The 27,023-nt window shown below is 35.4% G+C and overlaps 1 protein-coding gene across 5 annotated transcripts in view; it reads left to right on the forward strand.

Moving 5' to 3' along the window:
- The first annotated feature begins 414 nt into the window (after positions 1-414).
- Positions 415-27,023, forward strand: part of CDH18 (cadherin 18) — a 988,723-nt gene continuing 962,114 nt past the window's right edge. For 3 of the 5 annotated variants that reach the window (XM_082453747.1, XM_082453744.1, XM_082453749.1), the window contains exon 1: positions 417-776. The gene's annotated coding sequence lies outside the window, so the exon portion shown is untranslated. Of the gene's footprint in view, positions 777-27,023 lie in introns of all 5 variants that reach the window. The other 2 variants (XM_082453751.1, XM_082453750.1) reach the window with 2 other exon arrangements.

Below are 27,023 nucleotides of genomic sequence, written 5' to 3' on the forward strand. Positions count from 1 at the left end.
CCAGAAAAAAAAAAGTTGTCAGTGTGTGTAATTTTGTTCCTCTATTTTTTCCTCATATATTTGAGTTAGAAAGCTTTTGAAAAATCACATATGCAACTCTGTAGTAATTCCTAAATGATGATGGATAGCAGGTGTGTAATTATAAATTAGTATCAGCTGGATAAGAAGAGGTACATTTTTAAAATGCAAAACATCTGCCATCAGACTAAGGTTGCTCTGAGCCTCTGCGCTCTCTAGCCCTGTCTCTACCGGGAGATCAATTAATGAAAACGACTTGGCTCAACCGCTGGCAAAACTCTTCCTGTTTGTACCACACTTGGAAAAAGACTCTTGGGACTAGAAGTGGAATCCTTCCTATTGATTGGCTGGTTAAATACAGGACTATTAGCTTCAGACGGGCTAGATTGATTATACAGCAGCAGCGCGAGAGCCGAGACTCAGAGCGGAGTGAGCGTCAGGGTGAGAAGGAGAGAGAGGGGCACGCAGGGTTCGGGGCGGGGGAGGGCAGCGGGGTGCGTTCCGTCGCATCCCTGGGTGACCGCTGGTGCCCCTCGCCTGGCTCCACAGCTCCCTCGGTCAACAACTTTCTGAGGTGCCTTTTCTTTTGCAAGAGGATATCAGCTCCGAGCCCCGGCAAGGAATAACAGACTTCACCTTGGAATTTGTTCACCCACTCCTGCTTCATCAAAGAGGATTTTGGAAAGAAAACCCCAGTCAAGTCCCCTTTCCAGCCCCACTTTGTTCCAGAATTGAACAGAAACAGTTTCCTGTTCCAGGTAAGAAAATTAAATTTTTATATCTGGTTGTCTTTTTAGTCCTACACGATAAAATACAGCAGAACTCTGCATGCTTTAAAAACTGAGTTTGCAGTGATGTATTAAAGTTAATACAATACACAGGCACGTGGATTTAGAAATGTGTTAATGCATATTTATGTGAATATGTGTGCTATTTTATCTCCAGGTACATATAAGTTTTTTGTTGGTTTTATAAGATCACTAGATTATAAGTTTATGAGCAGATAATCTGCATGAAGAAGAGAAATAAAGTCCTCACTAAAAAGAGCATTTCTGGTGACAACCTTGAAATATGTTCACATATATGGTTCTTAGCTGTTAAACAACTTTGAAAAATAATAGCAAAGCCTGAAAGGACCATTACTGAATTAAATGTCTACTATTACATTTCATGCAGACATAGAAGCTACTAGGTGCTTTTCAGTGATTGTCAGTGGTGATTTTTTTTTTTTCCCTAAATGTCTTTTGATTGCAGTCTTAACTCTTCAACATAAACATCATGTGTCTTAAATGACGTGACATTAGACTGCCATCTTATTATGGCTAAGTTATTGATAACTAGCGTTTGGCCGTAAGTACAGAGCTAAGGCAAAGAAATATGACTCTGGAGATGTTTAGCTAGTGCTCAGAGCTGCAGTTCCCTCCTTTCCCTCAATTAATGATTTAAGCCTCAGTGATGGTATGTGCTGGTAAAGTGCCTGGGAATATATATAGGAACGTTGCACATATTAAAGTCTCTGCTGGGAATGGGGATTTGTTTTCATGATTGTAAGGAAAGTGATAGGGTGGAATAGGAATAACAGGCTGGGACAATGCAGTGCTGATGTAGTTGGTTAACCTTAGGTTTATAGGTCACAAATGTCAACTGCTAAAGAGATGGCATTGTACTATGAGACAAAAAGGATTTATTTCATCCTTTCTAGAATTAAAATGGTTTGTGAGTTTTTCTGATGGTGGTTTATTTGCTTTTGGATCAAAGAAGTGAGATATTTTATCCCAAGAGCTGTTCTGATTGTCCTTTCAAGTGAAGTTCGCTGAGTCACTCCTCTAATTGGAACCAAGGTTCCATCTGTGATAAGTCCGCAAGACTTTTTAATGTGTTATACAATGTTTCAAATGAGAATGTGACGGCCAACACTCTTGGGAGCCAATGTAGCTGAAGTTCTGCGTATTACATACTCTGAATGCCAGTATTTTTATGTGTTTCACCCTGTCTTGTATTTTAAACATAACTACGTATTTGAAGAGCACAACTTTTCATGATATCTATTTTGTCTTCCAAATGTGAAATAATATTTTCATGTTTTGTAATTAAATATTATAGCTACCTAGATATTTCTATATATAATAGCTATACCAGAAGGGAATGATTGTATCATTGTTATACATTTTTTAAACGGCAGTTTGACAAAAGGAATAGAAATGTGGATTAGCGAATACTGGCTTTTTAAACTTTGAATTGAGTCATTTGAAAAGAATATACACCTTTTTTGGGTATTATGTTTGAGAAACTAATGCCAAACTATGGACTGAGGAAAGTGGCAGGCACTGTAGACCATACATTTATGTATATATTAGCACTGTTGTATCGAATCCACATACAGCATTTGTCTTAAATCAGTTTTAATCTTGTTTAATTATTGCTTTGTGTATTATATTATGCTAACTTTTTGTGCAAATTATCCAAAATAGTGTTTTAATCCTTCCATTTTATTGTTTATGCAAATAATATGAGATTTCAACAAAGGATATACTTAAGTTTTAGCGAATTTGGTAATTTCTATATTTAATACACAAAATTATTTAAAATTCCGTAACTTTTGTTGCAACAATATTAGTGTCAGAGCTATTTATACAGTACATTTTCCTTATAGCAGTTATTTATGGGTTCTATTGAGGTATACACAGTAAACAAAACTAATTCTTAATTGCATTGTATGATTTTATGAGACAATTAATACTTTAGCACGGACAGATGTAAATCTCCATACTTAATTTTTTCCCATGAATAGGCATATTTTTCCTTTAAAAAGACTTTTAAAATAATTTCTTAATCCATGTACCTCTTGTACTTAGGCATCTTCTTAGCTTACCCTCAGTATTACTTCGATTCTCTCTTTTTGTTATCTTACATATTCTGTGGTTACTCCTAAGAGGGATTCCCCATATTCTTAATAGAAATGGTATCATGATTGGGAAAAAAAGCAAGTTATTTTTTAAAAAAATGTTTCACACTTCCCAACTATGTAATTAATATGGCTCCTGCATTCCTGATCAGTGCTTCTCAGCAAGCATGACTGAGGAAGACACATGTCCTAGCAGTCATGTATATAAACTACAGTCTGAGTCAAATCCAGCAGTTTACTTAGTTCAGCTTAGGAATCTTCACTTTTCTATGCATTTTTGAGAGGGCTCCATTTGACATTTTATTCAACTTTCCATTCATTTCCATAGTATCAGATGTCTTCCAGCCATAGTGAACCAACAAGAACTGAGAAAGTACAACCTATTCTGTTTTTATAGATATCCGAACCGTTAGGGGGCTCTTTCTTCCTATGTTATACTCAGCAAACCACTGTGAGAGGTTCTACTGCTTTCTTAAAGTGTTTCCCTGTTTTTAAAATGTCGAGTGCTGCTTGAAGTAGGTATCTCCTATTCCCCACAAAAAGAAACGTTTCAGATCAATAAGAATTCTTTATTTTCACAGGAAAGTGAATTTATCTTATGCTTTCTAAATTTTTTCTCTTTCAAATATTCTTGTATATAAGAGGTTTAATTTTTGAAAATAACAGAGGCTTCAAATATTAAAGTGACTGATTTTAAACAAATATAAAGATTATATGTTACGCCACTAGCATCTGAAATGTTCAAATAAGGAAAAAACTAAAGGGAAGACACTTCTTTTACAATTGTCTGCAAATATCTGTGAACCACATAGACAGAATGAGTGACTCTGGGCTTACATGCAGTTTGCTTTCAGGAGAAGAGAACAGCAGGCAGCTAAGAGAATATTACTTGTTCTCTACAAAAATAGACATGGAAGAATTGAAAATAATAGGATGGTGTCACTGTCCATACACGTGTCCAAATACAGATAAGAACTCTATTTTTAAATATCCGCCCCCCCCCAAATTCTTCATCGTAGTGTATGAAGGTTTCATACATATACACAGAGGGTGATGCAAGGGCTGATTATGGGGGGAAGTGTGTTTCCTGTATCACTTCTGAAGCCATGCATGTTGAATTACAGTGCAGACTTTCCTGATAAATGGAAACACATTCCTCCATCTCCAAAACAGCTAAAGATGTCCCCTGACTGCAGGTCTTATTTGGGGATTAGTCAACACTTAATGATGTCTCTGTGCAAAAGTAATCTATTTAGTAGGTCTGGGCTTTTCATCCTATGATGGCAACTCCATGGAATGAGAAAGAAGTGACATCCACTTTCTGAGAGATATTTATTTTGGGAAGTGAGGGAAGGGGAGGGATTCTGGGCAATGAATCATGGAATTCCAATCCTTTATTGAACATTCATTAACTTATTAGGGTAGAAGAGTAGTTGCTTAAATAAAATGGTAAGATGGAAATGGTACAGTCATTTCCTTTACTGGTGTTTTGAAAGTAAACATGTAAGGGTTTTATTCTTTGTCTGAAAATATGCATACCTTGAAAGGAGTGAATTTTGAATGCAACTAGTATAATATACATAGTTGTGTGGTAACCATTCCAAGTATATCTGGAATAGGCTGGTATATGGTCTAATGCAGTTCTTTCTCACAAAATTATATTTTGTTTATGTGAATTATTGAGTAATAAAACTTGAGTGGGAATCCTAATGCTACAGTTCAATGTAATCAGTATGAAAAATATTTTAAGAAATTTAAATTTTTTTCTTCTAAAAAGAGGTTGTCTTTTATGTTAAAGTAGGGCAATGTTGGAGACAGAAAAAAGGGCTAAATTTGAAAATAAGACAAAGAAATGAAAATGCAGTGACTGTACTTGATTTTTTTTTATATTGCCAAATTTTACCCAGGACTAAGAGATAAATATAACAATGCAAGTTAAATATTCATGTTTTCTATTTAATGGTAAAGAGGTAAAAATACCACTGAAATGTAACTTTCTATACCTCACATGATATGAGGACAAATCTCTATAGAGATGTGAAGAGTAGAAAAATCAGTACCTGGTATGGGTAGCTACTAATATGGTGGCCTAATATTAGACTTTCAAAGGAAACAAGATAGCTTATTCCTATTGAGTTTAATCTAATGGATTGAGAAAGATAATATAAATAATTAGAAAGCATGCATCTGTCTATACTTGTTTTGTTGCTATTACCAATGAACTGAATTGCACTTTTCTATAAAATCACTCCTGAGCCTGTTTGTTTTTGTAAAACTGTGTGTGTATATGATTGGGTGAAAATATCTGTGTGGATATACGGGTATAGTTTTTACAGAGTTTGAATAACATAAAAATATAATCACCTTTACTATGCAACATGATTTGTGTTCTATAGCTTCCATTTTCCACTTTAATAAGTTATCCACATTGTATTCAAATCCCCCCCACCGCCCCACTGGTACACACACATAAACGGCCAATATGATTACCTCTAGCTATGTTATATTAGAACTTGCTTACGTATAACCTTAGATTGATCCATGTTGTTTCTCTTCTAATGAGCATTGTTGCATGTCCCTTAGAACTGTGTCTTGAATCATGTAACTGAATCCTTAAATCTTGTTGTTTACCAAATTCCAGTTACCCTAAATTGTAAATAAGATTTTACCACAGGGTTACTGAGAATAATGGAAGATAATGTATTATACATTTTATTAATTCATAGAATGGATAAGGTATAGGTAGAAATAAGAGTGAGCTTTATTACTTGTCTAAAGGATATACAAATACAACTCATGTTAAGTAATCCATTCTAACCTGTGATTGGCAGAAAAAGAAAGTGGGAGAAGGTCCAGTAGCAAAACATAGTATATAACAAGTAGCATTTTAGAGCAGACATGGCAAATGGGTTTCAAACATCTATAAGATATCCATTTTTTAAATAAATAGTTAAATTTTTAGATTAGTTTGCATTTACTGAAAAATAAGACGAAATGACATAGACTTCCCATATACTCCCTCTCTTCCATCTCCCTGCTACCCTACTAGTTTCCTCCCCCAACCTGGCTAGTTCTCCTGTTATTAATATCTGACATTTTCAAGATACATTTGTTATGATAAATGATAAGATATTATTAACTAAAGACCATAGTTTACATTAGAGTTCAGTCTTTGTACTGTACATTCTATGGGTTATGACAGATGCATAATGACATATATCCACCAAAGAGTTACATGAACAAAAGTTCCACTGCCCTAAAGTTTCCCTGTGCTCCACCTATTTATGTCTCCCTCCCTCCCTCCCTCTGAACCTCTGATCTTTTTACTGTCTGCATAGTTTTGTCTTTACGAGAATGTCATATAGTTGGAATCATACAGTGTGCAGTCTTTTCAGATTGTCTTATTTCACTTAGCAATATGCATTTTAAGTTTGTTTATGTCTTTTGGAAACTTGACCTCATTTCTTTTTATTGCTGAACAATATTCCATTGTATAGATCAACCACAGAATTTTTTTTTTTTTTTAATCCATTTATCTACTGAGGGGCATCTTGGTTGCTTCCAAGTTTTGGAAATTCTGATTAAAGTTGCCGTAAACATTCAGGGAAAGGTTTTTTGTGTGGACGTAACTTTTCAATTGATTGGGTAAAAACAGTGCGTGTGATTTCCTATTCATATAATAAGAGCGTGTTTAGTTTTAAAAGAAGCTGTCAAACTATCTTCCAGAATGACTGTATCATTTGCCTTCCCATCAGCAATGAATGAGACTTCCTGTTGCTCCACATCCTCCCTAGAATTTGGTGTTGTCAGTGGTTTGGATTTCAGTCATTCTTATAGGTATATACTATATCTCATTGCTGTTTCTTACATATGCTTTTGATTGGTAATAATCTGCTTGTGCCATGTTGAGAATAAGTCCAAGGGACATCATGGATCTTCAGGAAACATGTCCATAATCAGTTGGACAGGGTGTGTGTTTGGTGAGGAGGGAGTCATCCATTATTTGTAACTCACATTCACTCTTCACAATTTCGGGCTCTGGTGGAATGAATGTATAAATTAGAGCAATCAAATAATTCAATCCTGCATTTCTCAGTAATCAGATAATAATAATTTTCTATTTTTCAAGCACTGTGATTGAATTAAGGGACATAAAACCCCATAAAATTTAGTAGCTATCATCACTTAGACTTTGTTGTATGTCGAAAACCTAACAACTATAACAGCCATCCAATCTGATTTCTTTTTGTCAAGCCTCTTCTTTCTTTGCCTTTCCATATTGTTACTTCTAGCCATATTTCTACTGTGGGTAGAAATGTCTGGCTTCATATTACTTATGAGAGAAAAAGAAAATCCTCAGGCAGATTGACATTTTTCATAATCTGGCCCTGACCAGTTTCTGATATCATTGGTGATTACTCTGAGCTCAAGCTCAGCTATATTTTCCCTTTCCCCAAAGTATTTTCTCTCAGCTTTCAACTTTTGCTTAGAATAGTCTTCCTGATTTGATTTGCCTTCCTTACATTCTCTACTAATTCAAATATTACCAAACTTTCTATAAATCCTTATTAAGAATTCCTCTACTGTTAATCACATAAGGCCTTGCATTGTTAACTAGATACATTGTTAAGAAAGATACATTGATTGTATCTTTATTACATCCTTCTACGCAAACTATATGATTAAGAAAAAGAAAGATAATCCTTTGTATTTATTTTTTGCAGTCCTTAAAGTGCAATGTTCATCCTACTTATTAATGCCTATTTGTTGAAGGAATATATCAAAACATTAATTCTTATTAGTATAAACTTTGTAAATGATTTTTGAAAATTTTGTCATGTCTCCAATACCCTTGCCTTTTTTCCCCTTTTTCTTTTGATTAAAAAAAAAGAAGGGCACTCCAGTTGGTGGAAAGGTCTCCTCTGCTAATCCTTATATGAAGGTAGGTACCTATAAAACTTGTACTCACACCACTTAGCTGCCCTGCTCCTGCTTTTCTGTCTACCCATTGGAACAACATGCAGTTGTATTATGGTAGCTACGCAAATGTGTGTATGTCTCTTACAGATAAAAACTTCTATGGATGAATATAGAGTGATTATACAGTGTGTATTATTAGATACCCCTCAGAAAACAAAATTTAAGGTATTTGCTAAAAGAAAGTAATCTAAGGCAGAGAGTACAATGTAGAGATTTGTTTATGCTCTTTTGGGGCATTGATTTTAATTTAAAATATATTGAAAGGAGAGCCAAGCAATTGAACTAGTTTGTTAACATGCTAATAAAATTTTGGAAGGTCTCTTGAAACAATGCACAGATCAAGGTCTATCTGAAACATAAAAAAATGCTGGTCTCTGAAGATGTTTACAGGTCCGGCAAAAGAACAGATAGGAAAAAGTATTTAAAATGCCATTGTCTTCTCTGTGTGTGGATATGTGTCTTGGCATATTTACTTCTTGTAAACTAACTTATATTCTGAAATGCGCTTTTCTGACATTCATTTAATAATTTATATGTGATTTTAATGTTCTTTTTCATAAAGTTTTGTTGTTGGCTGGTAGAGGTACTCAGGGTATCATTTCTACCATCTAGTCATCGAATGCTTCTGTCATAAATCAATATAACTTTTTAACTTCTTGGTTTGCAACTGGAGAACTCACCAATTCTTTGCCAAGAATACTCCTTGATAAACTGTTCCTTAAATCTGCTGAGGACAGAACACTTTGACCGAAAGCAACAAAATCACCGCCAAGAAAGAACACTAGAGGTTTTTTTTAGAACAAATTTCTGAAGGCCAATTTTGAAATTCATCTGATAGAAGGAAAAAGAGAAACGAGCTGAATTTCAAATTCAGGTCTTTCCATCTCTGAAGCACATTTTAAAAACACTATGTTTATATTATTGCCTCTCTTACTCCACAGACTTGAGAAATGTTTTTCTGTGGCTTTTTTGTTTTGTTTTGAATATCTGTAAGCCTGAGTTTCATCAGCTTTATAACAAGGAAGATAATGCTATTAACCTTATAGAGATGATCCAAGGGTTCAATAAAAATCATATGGGTAAAAAGCTTAGAAGAGTGACTACCATAATCACAGGCATAAAAACAACAGCAGGATTGATATACATTAAATGCTTCTGAATCTACCGTGCTTGAAAATGGATTTAAAATGCCTTCTTACTACCATTCATTCAGGCATTCAAGAAACATTGCTGGGATGCTAATAGGCATGAAAATTTATTCTTAACTATTTGAGAGGCTATAAAGATGAATAAAGAATATATTAGGGGTTCCCCATGTGGAAGACAAGGAATAAAATCATGTCAGTAATGAAACTATTGTTCTTATAGCCTCAGATGTGACCGCACCCCCCCCACCACCCCGTCCTCCAATGTGGAGGTAGAGGCTGTTGAAACAACATTTTTTCTTTTCCAGCTTTGCTTCCCATCAGGTTTGCTAAGGAGGTACTAGAGGGAGTTGGAAGGCAGGAAAAGGCAAGAAAATCTCTTCCTTCCCTTTCTGTTTGCTGCCTTTGTCAGCTTTACCTCACACTGCTCTTCACCTCAGTCTGGTCGTTGACTCAACCAGCATTTGCTTCCTGTTTCCTGCTGCTTCCCGTTCTCACAGACCTGGTTTCACTGTGACCCTCCCAGTGGGGGACCAGGAGCCAGGCACGCAGACCCCTTCCACTCGCCCCGGGGGGGCCCCTTCTCCATCTTTTAGGTTCTTATATCTTTAATAAATAGTTGTCCTTGAGAAAACAAAATATTTCAAAGTCCTTTGTTATTTTTTTTAAAAAGGTAGGAAAAATATTTCAAGACAGAGAGTGTAAATTAAAGGTTTGTTCATATCACTTTTTAAAAAGCATTTATTTGAATCTGAAAGATCATAGAAAAAGAACCAAGAAATTCTCCTTTGTTCCCCCAGCCTTAAGGGTGGTAGCTGCTTCCAGCATTTACTATCTCTTTCTTTTTTTAATTTATCTATTTATTTATTTATTTTTGACTGTGTTGGGTCTTCGTCTCTGTGCCAGGGCTTTCTCTAGTTGCGGCGAGCGGGGGCCACTCTTCATCGCGGTGCGCGGGCCTCTCACTGCCGCGGCCTCCCCCGTTGCGGAGCACAGGCTCCAGACGCGCAGGCTCAGTAGTTGTGGCTCTCGGGCCCAGCCGCTCCGCGGCATGTGGGATCTTCCCGGACCGGGGCACGAACCCGTGTGCCCTGCACTGGCAGGCGGATTCCCAACCACTGCGCCACCAGGGAAGCCCCTACTATCTCTTTCTTAACTCACTGTTTTCTTCTTGTATTTTCAGTCTTCCAAGGAATGTATTAATTTCCTGTTAACATAACTATTATGATTTCTGTTCTCCTGAATCAGTACTGACTAAATAAAGAGCTGATACTAGAAGTTGATACCAGAGGAGTTGAAAATAGTAATGGAGTAGGAAAACAATGTTAGGTCCAGGAATTTGGTTTGATCGTGTCCTTGGCCATGGCATGAACTATTTGCTAATGGTAAATAGGATACTAGAAACCTATAGCATGCTGTGACTTACCAAATAACCAAACATCTTTACTTACGATGAAGGGCCCTCTGAAGCAAAGCTCCAGAAGCCAAGTCGTAACTGATCTTCACTATTTGGTGGTGGTTACAAGAGTATAAGATGGAATACTTGTTTTAGTACTTGAGAGCTTACAGATAAACAAACAAAACAAACATACCAGGCAAAAAAGCTCATGGCTTTAAATTATTAGTTAAATTATTAGTTCATAACATTGCAAGAAAATCAGGAAGCTTCTAAAGCATTCTCAGTGGGTTTGGATTAAGCTGATAAACATGAAACTCTTGAGTTTCTCTACGCCTCTCTCTTTAGCCAAAAAAAAAAAAAAAAAGCCTTTCTTTTTCTGTTTGAGGAGACTAGCTTTCTCTTGCTTGAAGATCCCACAATAATCCACCTGATAGACTTGCCAGGCAAAAGTTGTTTACCTTCCTCAAGATTCAACCTCCCCCTTATTATCTCCTGACCCATAATTAGAGTCAGAGCTTTCTAGAGTTCAGCATGTTCTCTCAAAGGATACATAGAAAATCTGACCTAGGAGGACCTAACTTACACTTCAAAATAATTGCAAGATTTTGCTAATTGATACCAGCAAAAAGCTAGGGACTACATCAGGTACTGTATTCTAAGAAAAATAAACAAAGAATGACAAAATATAACAGTGGATTGTGCTGGATTTATTGATATGAATGTACCTAACAGGGATTCTATACTTAATAGATTTGATTGCACATCTGAAAGCAGCACTAAGAGTTATTTGGTAGGTTGATTGGTGACCTAAATTCAAGGAGGTTGAAATGCCATAACTTATTTATAACATAAAAGAAAGACTGCAAAAGCTTAGAGAGAGAGGAATGTTAGAGCAGGTTTATTATGTGCAAGCTGGCTCCCTCCTTTCTTCCACATCACTCCCATCTAGAGGACTTAGAAGATACTGTCTTCATGAAGGCAGTGAAAAAAAATCAGTAAGAGGTGAGGATACCAGACATTTCAAGTACCACTTAAAAGGTTCCGTGGTACTAGCCACAGCAGTTCAGACATGAGGGTGGGAGATGTCACCATTGATTCTTCATCTGTCACCATTGAGATGAGCTTCCTGATAGTAGTGTATAAGATGGAGAGAATCCAGTCATAGAGGCCAAGGAGATAACTGCCCAGGCTGAGATGATGCACATAACAAACAACAGCAACAAAGTACTAATCAGGGTATTTTTACCTTCAGGGGTCTTTGCTGTTGGCCAGTTGATCATGCTGTTCCTAAAACTGTATTCGATGTATACAATAACAACAACACATTTTATGTCTGTATCCAGAAATGTGACTTAAATTTCCACAGTGGAGAAGCCTAGCCTCTCACTCAGTTCCCCAAACAAGGCCAGTTCACATATCTGGAACAGCTTGATTGACAGGGATGGTGGGCTCCCTTGAGTAAAGACCAGCCACACTGTATCAAGTATATTTTGTAAATTTCCCTCCATACCTGCTTCAAAAAAGCCTATGGTCACTTACTAGGGTGACCATACACATAAGAGTAGAAAATATCAATCCCTGGAAAGTTACTTTCTGGCTGTGTAGTGTTGCTAGTTTCTGGTGACCCCAAATACATGGTGATCTACCAAAGTAAGAGATTATGGTGGTCAGATGATATATGAAATTGTGAACTACATTTGAATCACAGTGGGCTCAGTTGTTATGTTAACACACTCTGTCATTATTTCCCTGATTTCTGAAAGTATACTTAATATAAAAATAATTTGCTGATGGCAACATTTCTGACCCTTAAAGTGACAATATTATGTAGGGAAGAGGCAAGTGAAATTTTGGAGGAATTTTCTCCCCTCAAAATGGCAAACATAATATAGCATGTAATAATGGCTAAACAAAAATTTTTCTAATGCAAGATGCTTTGCAAAATGTGAGACAATAAAGAAGAAATCAGTTACTTTTTTTTTTTTTTCACTCAATCTGCAAAGGGGTTCCAGAGAACTTGATGTTTAAGTTGTCTCTAAAATGGTGATAAAAATGCCCGAAAGAACTGGAGGGAAAGGGGGGATATTCAGAGTGACCGTGGAAGGTTGGGAAAAGTGCAGGTAGCCCAACTTGGTTGGGATGTAGGGTCTTTAGGAGGATGCAGGGGCTATTGGTCCTGGATAAATAGGCAAACTGATTACCGAAGTATATTATATATGACATTAAGGAATATAAACTTCATGGAGAAGCCTTTAAATATTTTCAGTTCATGGGATAATATGATCTAATTTGCCCAAAAATTATAAGTTGTTATCTTAAATGATAATAATAATAGAATACATGTGCTCTGGGTTCTTTCTCCAATTGGAGAATGTGGGGCAAACATATTGGATATAGGCCTCTCTACTAGCTTTTTCATTTCCTATTGCAACCTGAGTTAGGTTCCATTTTGTTTTGGCTAATAACAGGAGTTTAAGGAGTTCTGTTGGGACCACTACTGTAATAGATCTAATATAAATAAATGAGTCGCCTAAAGCAGTAGGACTTCCTCAACATATCAGTTAGTGTTTTATGCATGCTAAGCACACTTTAGCTCTGTCACAAACAGCTGTTCAATTTAAGCTTGTGACTGGGTATCTGAACTGCAGCAGCAAAAGATCTTAAAACCCAGTGAACACTTATTACAAAACTATTCACTAGCATTTAAATAGTTTCCTTTTTCAATATTATTTATTTATTTTTTAAAAGTTGAACTTATTGTCACTAATTAAATGGAGGAATATTAAAGAGACATTCAAGACCTGGCTATGTATACATGCAAAAAGTATAAAAGAACATAGCTATTCTGTTAAAGATTAAAACAGTGCTCCAAAATGCTGATCAAACACGGAAAAGTGTGTCTAGAATATTTTAACTTGTAACTTTTAGACTGTTAATGTGTTTAAAGGATACCTTCATATATATGGTGTCACAAACTTAACCTGAGAAACACTCCCTGCTGATACCACTGTGCTTTTCCCCATTCTACCCCGACCCCTATTTTCCAACTGGATGGTACTGGGAAAATAAAAACATAGTTTAGTTGTTGTAGAGTCACATGCATTTTTGCTCTCATGCTAGAGTCCTGTACTAATGATCAACTCAGAGTAAATTCAGATCTCTTGCCACTTTTGGAATTATGTTTTCCATGTGTTGTGAAAAGAATATTCTAAGTTAATTAGTGGATTATGGTAAAAACTTTTCCTACTCAAGGTATGATCCATGTACCAGTAGAACTGACATTAACTAGGAGCTTGTTAGAAATGGCAGAAATACACTAGAGTCAAATGAACTAGTATCTGCATTTTAGCAATATCCCCAGGTGGTTTACAGACATATTAAAGAATGAGAAGTACTAAACAAATTAGTTATTCTATGATTTAAACCTAATTGTATTATTTTTATTAGATGGTACTAGTATGCCTTTGAATATTTTTGTACAAAGTATTCTGAGTTGACTGAATCCTTGGTAACCATTCCTCTATATATTTCATATTATTAAAATGTTAATTAATAACCCTGTTTGACATTTTACTTAATAACTGAGGTACATAAGGCTGCTCTAAAGTGTTTCCTCAAATATTCCCGCACTCTGATCCTAGGAAGATTCCTCAGGCATTATTGAAAAATGATAGCTATATGCCTGCTTCTTGTCCCCAAGCAATTTTAAAACTCTTGATACTAATTTCTCTTTCTCCTTTCAAAAGTTTATTACAAATATTAACTCTTATGAGTGAAAAATCATTTCCCACCAAATTCCTTTACCCTTCGGATTTGTGAATGTTCAAAGTAGGTCACCTATTTTCTTTTGTATTATATATATCTAGTTTTTATAAGACTATGTCTTCTATTAATTTTCTAACACCTAAATTTTTATCACAAAACCTTTGCATATTGTTGTAAAAATCATTGCATCCCCTTGTGTGTATAAGAGGCAACTTGATTTGAGACTTGTGGTATAAGTGTTAACATAGTATCAGAATTCATATTTTCAGGAATAAAATGCAGGAAGTTGTTTTGTTTTAGACTTTTTGTTAACTGAAAAGATTAATAATGAAGATATTACAATATAAGAATGACTAAATGAGTTGTATGTATAATCTTGTTCAACTGTGAACCTGGAATTACTTAGATTAAGGGAATTATCTTTTACTACATATACACATATATATTTTTTCCATTTAAATCCTTTCTGCTCCACCTATTCACCCCTCCCTCCCCTTGACTCATGGCAACCGCTAATCTTTTTATGGTCTCCATAGTTTTGCCTTTTCAAAAATGTCACAAAGTTGGAATCATATAGTAGTTAACCTTTTCATATTGGCTTCTTTCACTTAGCAGTATGCATTGAAGATTCCTCCATATCTTTTCAAAGCTTGGTAGTCCATTTCTTTCTGCACTGAATAATTCCATTTTCTGGATATATCCCAATTTATTTATCCATTCACCTACTGAAGGACCTCTGTGTTTTCCACGTGTTGAGAAGTATGAATAAAGTTGCTGTAAACATCCCGGTACAGGTTTATATGTAAACATACGTTTCCAGCTCATTTGCTGGATTGTGTGGTAAGAGTAGTTTAGTTTTATAAGACCCCTCCAAACTGTCTTCCAAAGTGGCTGTCCCCTTCTGCTTTGCCCCCATCAACAGATGAGAGTGTGTGTTGCTCCAGAGCCTTTCCAGCATTTGGTGTTTTCAGTGTTCTGGCTTTTGGCCTTTCTAATAGGTGTGTAGTGGTATCTTGTTTTAATTTGCAATTCCATAATGACATATGACGTGGACCATCTTTTCATATGCTTATTTGCCATCTGTATATCTTCTTTGGTGAGGTGTCTGTTCGATTCTTTGGCCCATTTTTTAATCAGGTTGTTTTCTAATTGTTGAGTTTTTAACACTTCTTTGTATAGTTTAGATAACAATCCTTTATCAGATGTGTCTTTTGTAAATATTTTCTCCCAAGCTGTGGCTAGTTTTTCAATTCTCTTTATACTGAATATAATTTTAGAATTTACTTTTCAATTCATTCACCTACTTGAAAAACATTCACTGTATACTTTTGACCACAATAAAACTGAATCCATCCCAAACTTAGTCTAATGGAAAGGTCTAAGATTTTTAAAAAATCAGCTTTAACTGAAAGAGTTGTCCTGAAGGTCAGGCTGTTTCTAACTGGGGGAATCTGTCCAGGATACTTGTTGAAAAGGAGCTGGTGGCAGCTGAGATAGCTCTACTCTGGATCTCTCAGCTATTGAATTACCTTTGACTTTTCTTTTAATAGATATTTGTTTTCTTTCTTTTTGCAGTGTTTAAAGTCATCAGATGATTTCTAAAATGTTATTTCAGCTCTTCAATATTATATGTTATTTTATCAAATTGTATTTAACTTGAGATTTCCACTGACACCTAATAAACCATTAAAAATGTAGTATAACTATGGCTATGGATCCAGGAATTTGGAAAATGGATGCTGAAAATAGTGTCCTCTATGACTATGTAAAAGTCATGAAAGTCCATAGGATAATATATTATTCTAGAGCAAGTCCCTTTAAAAATCATGCCTGTCAAACAAGAAATTCAAAAATCTGTGACAGCTCGGGAGCTTGATGACAGAAAGAACGCTGATTCAGTCCTTGAATTTTCCATGATGACTTCTCACCTGCACTTAGCAGCTGTTTATTGCTTGGTTCACTGGAGCATATGATGCTGAACCAAGCCACGGGTCAATAAAGTCATTTACAATGATCAGCCCTCTGAGTGAAAAAGGTGATGAATCAACCAAAACTCGTTTAGACAACAGACCTAGCAGGGAAATTTTGCACTTTAGGTAGAAACATATAATCAAATGAATCAACAGCCTGCACATCTCCCTAATTAATTTTACGACCTCTGGGGAAAGCAAGCAACAAACTTTTAAATGCTTTCCTCTTTTATTAGGGATGTTAGTGGTTAGATATCAACCTCTGCAGAAAACCTTAAACCTTGACCTTGGAAGTATTTAGTGATTCCTGGCTTTTTATATTATCAGATTTAATTTTAAATTCAGTATTATCTTTAATTTCCTTCATATTTCTATACAATATTTTCCTATTAGATTAAACTGAGAAACCTGATATGTTTATAATTATTATAAAAATGTCATTATTAATTACTGTCAATAAAATCATAACAACTGCTCTTTTCTGAGTGCCTACTAAATGCTATTAGCTACATGCTTTACACATACTATGTCATTTAACCTTCACAAGAAACTATGAAGCAGATGATGTATTTAGTCACATTTATGGGAGCTGAGTGAATAAACAGGTTAAATGATGTTCTGGAGGTTGTAGAGCTTGTAGGTGGTCCAATTAAAAACTTGAATATACATCTCTCAGAATTGAAGTCTGTGCTTCTAATCACTACATTATGAGCAAATAATGACATGACATTTATTTAGATACTGGTTTTCATAAAATTAACATGTAATTTCTGAAATTTTAGCACTTTTTAACTGTTTTAAATGGTTGCTAGATTATATTGCACAGGATATTTCAAAATTGATGTATGAATTGAATAATAACTTGTAATACATGTGTTTTAATTGTAAGAATGACACATTATTGAATAACAACCATTAACATATTTGGAGTCCAGAGAATGTGGCAACATGCTAACTGCTTACATGTATGATCTGACTAATCTTCATATTAACACTGGGGAGGGAGGTGTTAGCAAACTGTGATGAATGGATAGCTACCAGTTAATTTTAACTTTGAATAGAGAAAAATATATTCAGAATTACATAGTTTTTCTGCCTGAAAATCCTACATGTTAATGCAATCCTATTTTTTAAAAAAAATTTACATTGCCAAATAATTTTTCACTTAGGCATAATTGTGAGTGACTTCTGAGACAAGAAGTGAAGTGTTTGGGGTCCTTTGTGGGTATTAATCTACTCTGCCCATAAACAACGTTTCTAGCTTCATACAGAGGTTCGTCAACTCAATGAGTATTTGTTCAGTGCCTACTTGAACAAGGCAGGAGGTAGGTGGTGTGTAAAGTCAAAATGTTTTCTAAAACAGACCCTGCCTTTTGGCAGTTTATAAATATTTCCTGAGGCATGATACAAGTACATGCAAATGCGAACAGGACAGCCTTAATTAAATGAGTGTTCCAAACAGCAAAGTGCAACCCAAATTATTGCATGGTGCATGTTAAATGAATTGAGTTCAGAGAGGAGAGGGATCGTTTAGGGCTAATATGGTCCAATAAGGCTGTAACAGGCAGAACAGATGGACTATATATAAACCAGCTGTCAACTGGGATTTCCTGTTAGCTATCAAAGTTGTATTTATTTCAAGTCAGCCCACTTTCCACAATTTCAAGCAAAGAAATACCCAAAGTTTTCTCTGAGAGTGCTATGAAATCCTGGAAAATCATCAGGTCCACATATAGGCCTTCTTAGTTTATGAAAAATCTCTCTGGTCTTCAGGTCTTTTTTTTTCCTTCTGAATTGCATAAATCTGTACCTAATCTTGATCTCTTTTTGAGAACTAGCTCCTTCCCAGTGTCCACAGATAAAATAAAAATGTAAAAACATTCTCATATGTCACTTTGTGTGGACAATAGTGTTTAATCCAAACTTGAGAGGAGAGGAGAAGGGATGGCTGCATCACAGGAACGCTACAAACTAAGCACGGAATCACAGACACCCCTGTCTCTAATGTTTTCTACTACCAAACCACCAGAGATTTTGCTCTGGCCTCTTTGCTATAGGAAGCACCTGGTCATGTCTGCTCTGAGGCTGTTCTGTCTCTTTCTCCCTAATTTCTCTACCTCTTTCCTTACTTCCTGACTTATTCAAAAGAATTTCAAGTTCTTTTTCCTTTGTAGTCTGGAGCTATTCATCTCTTTCTTACTGCTCCTCTCAAGCTACAGGCTAACCCATAAAAGCTTTCAGAAGGCCAAAAAGTCTTCTACAAAACAAGATACACTCTCCTTAGGAGGCACTTCCGTTTCTCTCTCTATATATCTGTATATATACATGTCTCTATCTATCTATCTCTATCTATCAATTTACATTTTTTCCTCTCCGTGGCCTATGTTGAATTGTAAATGTGTAAAATCTTCCACCGAGTAGTCATCCTTCCTTTTTATTGAGCAGGTCAAGTTACTGAAAACTGAAATAAACATGTCTGATTGTTATAAAATTATTTATACCAAGCCAAAATCTGTGTCTCTGTGATTCCCATTCCTTGGCTTTAGCGCTCCTTTGGGGCTTTCTCATGTTATTTCCTCATTCCTTTGAAGTATCTTCACGTAAACCTCACCACTGTAGTCACTCTCGTTTACACCTTTTTCCCTATGGTGCCATTAAAATATGGTGGTCAGAACTGAATACAGTCCTTCAGATTTGATTTTATCAGTGAAGGATAAAGGACGTAGCATCTCCCTAATTATATACAGCACTTTTGTTAATGAAGATGTATACCAATTTTTTTTTGTAGCTACAAAGCAAATTATTGAATTTACTGACATGGAGAAAAATCTGAGTTTTCTTCACATATGTTGCTGCTAATATATATCTCCTCTACCATGTTTTTATATAACTATCATGATAAGAATTCTTAGTCTTATTTTATTTTACTCTTGATTTTGCTCTCCATTCTCTTGGTGTGATTGTTTGCCTGACATTGTTTTGGATTTTCACTTCCAAACTCAGGTGTGTATTATGTTTATATTCTCTATAAAACGTTTCTTATTATATGTGAAGCAAAGAAAACCAGTAAGGTATTTCTCATGATAATAACCAGTTTTTATTTTGTGCCTACTAGTGCCAGGCGTATGAACATACATGCTAGTAATTTCCTGAAATAGCCTCTTTTGTCTTTCTCTTATTTTAACGTAGGAGTTCCAATGAATATTCTTCCCCACTAAAGCTTCAAAGAAATATTCTTGTTTCCTTTTAAGAATTTGTTTTCTCATTTCTGAGGTACATTGCTTAAGATAACTCCTCTTTGAATTATGACATAATATCTCCTCTTGAAGACTCAATATCTTGAAGAAATCCCATTTAACTCCACTGACTCTTAGACTTACGCATATATTGCCCCTTAAAAAAATTGGCAAAGTTAGTAAATTAAAATGATTAGAAGTTTGGAAATTTGTTGAAGATACCATCTTTGGCCATTACAACATAGTCAGTATAAGGAGTAACATTCTGAAGAAACAATGAGGCATCTGTTCCTGTTGACAGTCAAAGCAGAGGCGCTGCAGGTTAGAGGCAACAATCAGTGTTAAAGAAAGCTGGTGAGGCAAGCAGGGCAAGTGTCTCTTTCTTTCTGTTTTCATTAACAGTGGGTGGAAATAAGACAGGGGCTCCGTGGCATAAAATGTAGAAAGGCAATTACAAACTTAACTTGGAGTAATTAGACCAATTTTTTCCCTGGCAGAGCAAGAAGATTTGGGCTTAGGAGGCACTTAAGACCTTCCCTTTGAAGGAGTAAAAACCTAGTTAACAGGTTTTGACACCTCTCTAAAAATCAGGAGCTGGTTAAGCACCAAAAATCATCCCTGAGCAAACTACCTTTTAACCAAAGTCTTTTAAATGAATGACAATGAAAGATTTATCTTTAAGGAATAAGAAAAACAGGAACATATCAAAAATAATGACATTTTAGATAATATTTTATCTCTTTGCTAAATTTTCATGTGAGAGATTGAAATCTGTTATTAATGTTTCTTTCACTCAATAATTTATTCTTTCAGCACAAATGTGTTGAGACATGTATTATTTTCAATTGCTGCTATAACACATTACCAGAAACTTTGGGTCTTAAAACAGCACAAATGTATAATCTTATAAAACTAACATGTGTCTCACCAAATTAAAATGAAAGTGACAGCAGGGTGCATTGCTTTCTGTTGACTCTGGGGAGAATCTGTTTCCTTGCTTATTCAGGTTTCTGGCAGAATTCAGTTCCTTGTGGCTGTAGGACTGGAACCCCTGGTTCTTTTCTGTCTGTCATCTGACAGCAGTTACTGTCTTTTATAGGCTGCCCACGTGCCTTCTCAAAGGGCCTCCTGCCTCCATTTTCAAAGCCAGCCAATGGCTGGTCTGGTCTTTACAATGGTGAATCTCTCCTCTTCCTTCTTTTGTTGTCACATCTCTCACCCTTCTGTCTTCCTCTTGAACTTTTAAGAGCTCATGGATTTAAATTAAGCCCACCATGATAATTGGGTAAACTCCTTCTTTTAATATTTTTAACCTTTATTATATCTGCAAATTACCTTTTGCCACTCAAGGTAACATATTCACAGATTCCAGGCATTCAGACCTGGACGTCTTTAGGAGACCCTTATTCTGTCCAACACAAGTGCTCGCTATATACTAGGTATTTGCTAGGTATCAAAAATATCATATGCATGTAGACACTGCTATATTTAAAATAGATAACCCACAGAGACCTACTGTATAGCACAGGTAACTCTGCTCAATATTCTGCAATAACCTAAATGGGAAAGTAATTTGAAAAAGAATAGATACATATATATGTATAACTGAATCACTTTGCTGTACGCCTGAAACTAACACAACATTGTTACTCAACTATACTCCAATATAAAATAAAAATTTAAAAAATCATGTGCAGTGAAAATTAAAACTATCCCTGGGATCATAATTAGTTGTGGTAGGTAGATAATCAGTCACATAAATATAAAATGACCCCTGTGACATGTCAGACAGGTTTTTTTTGCTCTAATAAACTACTCTAAATATTAGGGACTTAAAATGAAAAGTTTGTTTCTCACTCATGTCACATATTGTAATTTGTCACCAAGGGCTGCTCCATATAGTTCTGACTGTGGAATTTATACTGAAGTAGCAGGTGCCACCTGAGCATGTTGGGAAAGAGAGAGCCGTGAGAATTGCATATTGGCTCTTAAAGCTTCTATGTCATAGTGATACCTGTCACTTCCACTCACCTTTCACTGATTAACCATGTCACACATCCAAACTTAACTTCAACTTGACAGGGAAGATCCTACTGGGTCTCTGGGAAGAGAACTAGGATATTTGGAGTCCATCGTAAAGTGTTAATAAATAGATGTGAACAAGTACTTAAGAGGGAAGGTCCATGCTGCTAAAAGAGGATTTTTCAGGGGAGTTTGCCTAACGGGAAGCTTCCCTGATGAGTGATTTTTTTTTTTTTTTTTTTTTTTTTTTTTTTTTTTTTTTGAGCTGGGACCAAAGGATGACTAAAAGTTTAAGAATTGAAAACCTGACAGTAAGAGGAAGAAGCTGCAGGTCAGAAAGGACAATAAGTTCAAAGTCCCAGCAGGTGGCAGGAGGCATCTTGAAAGTTATTCGATCTGGTGTGCATGCAACCTGGTATTTTTTAATAAAGACATATTTTTTAAGAAATAATACACAATAAGATTGTGTGTTAATGTGTTAATCTAGTCTAAAAATTCTAACCATAAATAAATCCTAATCAAATTCACTTAATCACTGCTTTCCCAATATTTTAAATAAGAATTTGAGACATTTTTAACAGATGGAACCTTTAAATCAATGTTTTCTAATATCTCAGCAGTGAATCATCTCCATCAAAATCATCTGGGATGCCTGTTAAAGTATATAACCCCAGCCAATCAATATTTAGAATTGGATTGAGATATCACATTTTTAGGAAGCTCTCCAAGGGATTTGTTTCACTATAAGTTTTAGAAACACTGGTGTAACATAAGGCAAATTTCCGAAATCCACAAAATATTTGCATGATTGCAATAAGAATTTGAGCAATGCACAGTTCCTTAATTTGAGGACAGATACATACTTGTGAACAGACATATACTTTTGTGTTTATATTTATGATGGCCTAAAGAAGACTAATATGAGCACATTCTGAAATAAGACAATCTAAGTGCCAGAACTACCATGTAAATTGTTTGTTATGGACTGAATGTTTGTGTCCTTGCAAAATTCATGTGTTGAAATCTAATCCCAATGTGATGGTATTAGGAGGTGGGGCATTTGGGAGGTAATTAGGTCATGAGGATGAAGCTCTCAGGAATGAGATTAGTGCCCTTATAAGAAAAGGTCAGGGGCTTCCCAGGTGGTGCAGTGGTTGAGAATCTGCCTGCCAATGCAGGGGACACGGGTTCGAGCCCTGGTCTGGGAAGATCCCACATGCCGCGGAGCGACTGGGCCCGTGAGCCACAATTACTGAGCCTGCGCGTCTGGAGCCTGTGCCCCGCAACAAGAGAGGCCGCGATAGTGAGAGGCCCGCGCACCGCGATGAAGAGTGGCCCCCACTTGCCACAACTAGAGAAAGCCCTCACACGAAACGAAGACCCAACACAGCCAAAAATAAATAAATAAATAAATTAATTTAAAAAAAAAAAAAAAAAGAAATCCCTTATATATCACTCTCAGTGATTCAGTTCCTTCGAACAAATCTCACTGAGAGTTCCAGCTTCTGTTCTATTAAAAAAAAAAAAAAAAAAAAGAAAACGTCAGGGAGCTAGCTGGTTCTCTTTCTCCAAGGGGAGGGGTGTGGTGATGCAAAGGGAAGTTGGCATTCTGCAACCCAGAGGAAGGCTCTCCCCAAACTCAACCATGCCGGCACCCTGATCTCAGACTTCCAGCTTCCAGAACTGTGAGAAACAAATTTCTGCTGTTTTCAAGCAACTCATTCTATGGTGCTTCCTTATGGTGGCCCTAACTGACTAAGACAGTGTTCGTACTTCCTTGTATTCTCCACAGTACTGGCCATAGGACAAGCTACTCTGATTTTCATGATTAGATAAAGTAGGAATGAAGATCACCTTGATATGTAAAAGATGCATTATTATAAGGTGAGGGGAAAAAGCAAACATGCATAAAATAACTAACTGTGAATGAAGACTCCCCAGTGGCTTGAATGTTTCAAGAGGAAAGAAAATTGAGCTAGTACTCAACTTTGGTTGTATATGCATGCTCTCTACAACAGTTCCTTATATTTATATTTGCTTTATATTCCACAATAAGCAACTTTATTTCCACAAAATTTCATTCTTTAATTACATCAATATTAATTTTAATTTTGTTTTATATTGTTGTTATTAAGAAACTTGTTTTATTGAGACTTTATACTACAGTGTATGTGATAAGCTACATACATGTTTATATTTAGCTTTATAGTTGAACATAGTCAAGTTATATTTAAATAATTTAAGCCAATTTTACAACCTATGGGTTTTTATATTTTTCTTTCCCTCCTAAAATGGGTCTGTGAATGATTGTACAAAAGTGTGAGAAATATGGGTCTAGGATATGAGACTACTCTCTTTGCCTGGCTAATTCCATCTCATTCTTAGTATCTCATAATAGGAATTTCTTGCTGTGTGTTGCTTTCAAGGACCTCAGCAGAACAGAATTAAGCACAAGTGGAGTTATTCACTGCTATCAGAGCAGGCACGTCCAAGCACTGTGATGACCTGCCTACTAGATTCTATAACTTCTGGGTGTTGCCCATTCGCTCATTGAGAATTTTCTCCACACACTCTGCCCTTCTCTCTTCCATGGAATGTCAGTGAGGATGAATGTCATCAACAGGCCCCCTACACTCTGCTCTCCATTTGGGTTTGGTCAATTTGAAGCCCCAGTACAAGAGCAGAGAGGCAGAAGTGATGGAATTCGATATTATTTTTTCTCTTGTTCTTTTTTGTAAGGTACCTTGGGCTGTAAGTGTCTCTTGACAAAAGGCACTGCCCCTCTCAGCACGGCTCTATCTCCAGAACTCTCGTACAGGGTTGCAGTGACAGATCCCTTTTCTCATCTCTTCAAGCCTGTGGGAAGCAATGACTTTACCATTACTAGCCTTGCCTAGTTCTGCTCTACCTTGTCCATGACTTTGTAAACAGTATATTTATTAAACACCACTCAAATGATTCTAATATTTCTTATTAGTGCACTCAATAATATACTTTGTGGTGACAGATTCCTCTTTCAAAATTCCATTCAATTTCTAGCACAGTGTGTGCAATGCATGTGCTCCATAGATATTTCTTTGATGGATAACATTACTATTAGCTAGAGGTATTGATTAAATCAAAATTAAAATTCCGATGTAGAGAAAGACAATGCTATTGGCCACACTATTACTTTAAAAAATATTTAACTTTCATTTATTATTTTAACCTCCAGCTACTTGTATTATTAAAATTCTGTGGATTGCAATCGAAGCTGCCAAGTAGTTTTAAAGTAATAACTGTGACTTTAAATCACTTTGCATAGATGGTAAGACACTAGTTCTTTAAGCTGATGTTTTCAACAGAACATCAACATGCACTAGAAGTTTCTCCAATATGCCCAGCATTGGTTTTATTAGTGTTGTATTAATATAACTGTTTACAGTTATCTTGCAAAGTAACATTAGTCACATCTTTTTACCTAAACTTAATGATACCTAGTGTTCAGTCTTTAAACATGATGAGTGTAATCTCAAAATGAAACAAACCATTTTGTATGAGATAATCACTGTCTTTTAAATATTTGGATTAGTTGATAGACTGTAAAGGGCACTTTAAATAGAGAAAAATGTCATTTCAAAGATTTAGGATGCATTAGAAAAATTTTACATTGAAGATGCACTAAAAAATATCATTGATATTTTATCTTCACCTCCAGTATATGTGTTGAAAAAAAATTTGTATTGCTACTTTTCTTTGAATAAGAATTCATCACATATGATAAATATGCTGGAGTATAATAAATACATAAGAAAACTTAGGAGACTCTTCTACACACTTCTTTTTATGTACCCTCAGATCCTATAGGATCACTATAGCTCTCCATCCTCACTGCTACTGTCTTAGAGTAAAACAACTGCAACTGCCTCCTGAATTACTGTAGCAGTCCATTTTACTACTTCTCACATCTCATTCAGTCTTGCCTCACAGCACTTCCTTCTTTATGGTAGCTAAGATAATACTTCAAAGTAACACATTTAATCTGCTTACTTTCTTGCTTAAAATTCTGTAATGTTTTCCCATAGAATCAAGATAAAGTACAAACTCCTTAATTTTAAATATAAGATTCTCTTATTTGGCCCATGGTTACCTCTGTAACCTACTATCTCCAATCTTTCTCAAGTGTGTCTCTGAATATTCCACACACACTGAAGTCCATGCAGTTCTCCTAAAGCAACAGCTGTAAAAGTCTCTTTGAATTAGCATCTCTCTCTTTGTAATATGTTTGGCCACGGTCAAATCTGGCAAGACAAAGAGGGAAATAGATTCAGCAGTAAACCTAATCACCTGTGAACTGAAAAGCCTTGCACATGTTTGATCTTGATCATTGAGAATGAAGTATTAATGCATATTAATGAAAAAAACCAAGAACTCATTTCATAAACATTTGAAAGAAAAGAAAAGCATGTTCTGTGTTCCTAGAGTATTTACAGAAAAATTAAAAATAGAAACTAGATTTCACATTCCAAGAATAATAGTTCCCTCTGAAAAACTTTTGTTATAATCAGGTTCTATTTTCTATTTTTTGTAGTTACTCAGCCAGAATACACATAATAGAATCATGGCAAATATTTAAAATATAAAATTGCACTTGTCTGTATACAGTGAGTTGAATTTAGTTGTTATATTTTTATTTCTGAAGTGATAAATAATAAACTGAGCCAAGAAGAGTAGAAAGATCAATGTTATCAGAGGGTAGGTTTTATGGAAGACACTTCTTGTAATTCCCACGTGTAATTCTACACACGTAGTAGAGACCAAGACATCGTCATCCAGAATAGGAACTGTGGTAAGGGTAAAATATGAATCTCGCATCTCTAGGCAGTGTTATACAACTGCCATTCTAATTGAAAGCAATATAAAATCTTTCTTTTCTGGAAAAACTCAGTTTTCATATCAAAGGCATGAAAGAAAATTTGTATTAGCAGCTTTAAATTCATGATTTGAGAGAAGCAATGGCAAAATAAGAGAAAATACTGGAGGAGGTATGTGAAAATAATTTACAGTTTAGCACAAAAATTGTTTTTATAGTTATAAATATTGCCACATAACTGACATAAAACTGAAAATATTGATATTGAATTGGGAAGACACTGTTAGAATTATGAGAAAAAATTGCAAATGTATAAAATTTAAACTTTTAATAATAACATGAAATACAGAATAAAATGTTAATCAGTTAATTGTTTTATCTACTACTCTGTTATAAGAACTATTAAGTACAGTGTAATTGCCTTGACAGATGTTTATGTAATATGTATTTAACAACAAGATATGTAGATTGTTTTATTTCTGTAACAACTTGTGCTATACCCAATGATCTTGTACAATTATTTACATTATCAAAAGAGTTTAGGATATTAAAACAAATAAATGACAGTGTTTTGCCAGCAAATAAACCTATATTTCCATGTGTGAATGAATCCTTGAAAGGCCAAAAAAATGTTAAATTATCTTTCACCAAATAACTTTTATTCACCAAATGAGGGAGTGCCACAAGTATGATTTTGAAACTAAGAAATGCATCTAAAATAGAGCAAAGAA

Source organism: Balaenoptera physalus (assembly GCF_965194825.1).
Source record: "Balaenoptera physalus genome assembly, chromosome: 3".
In the NCBI taxonomy this organism is placed as follows: domain Eukaryota; kingdom Metazoa; phylum Chordata; class Mammalia; order Artiodactyla; family Balaenopteridae; genus Balaenoptera; species Balaenoptera physalus.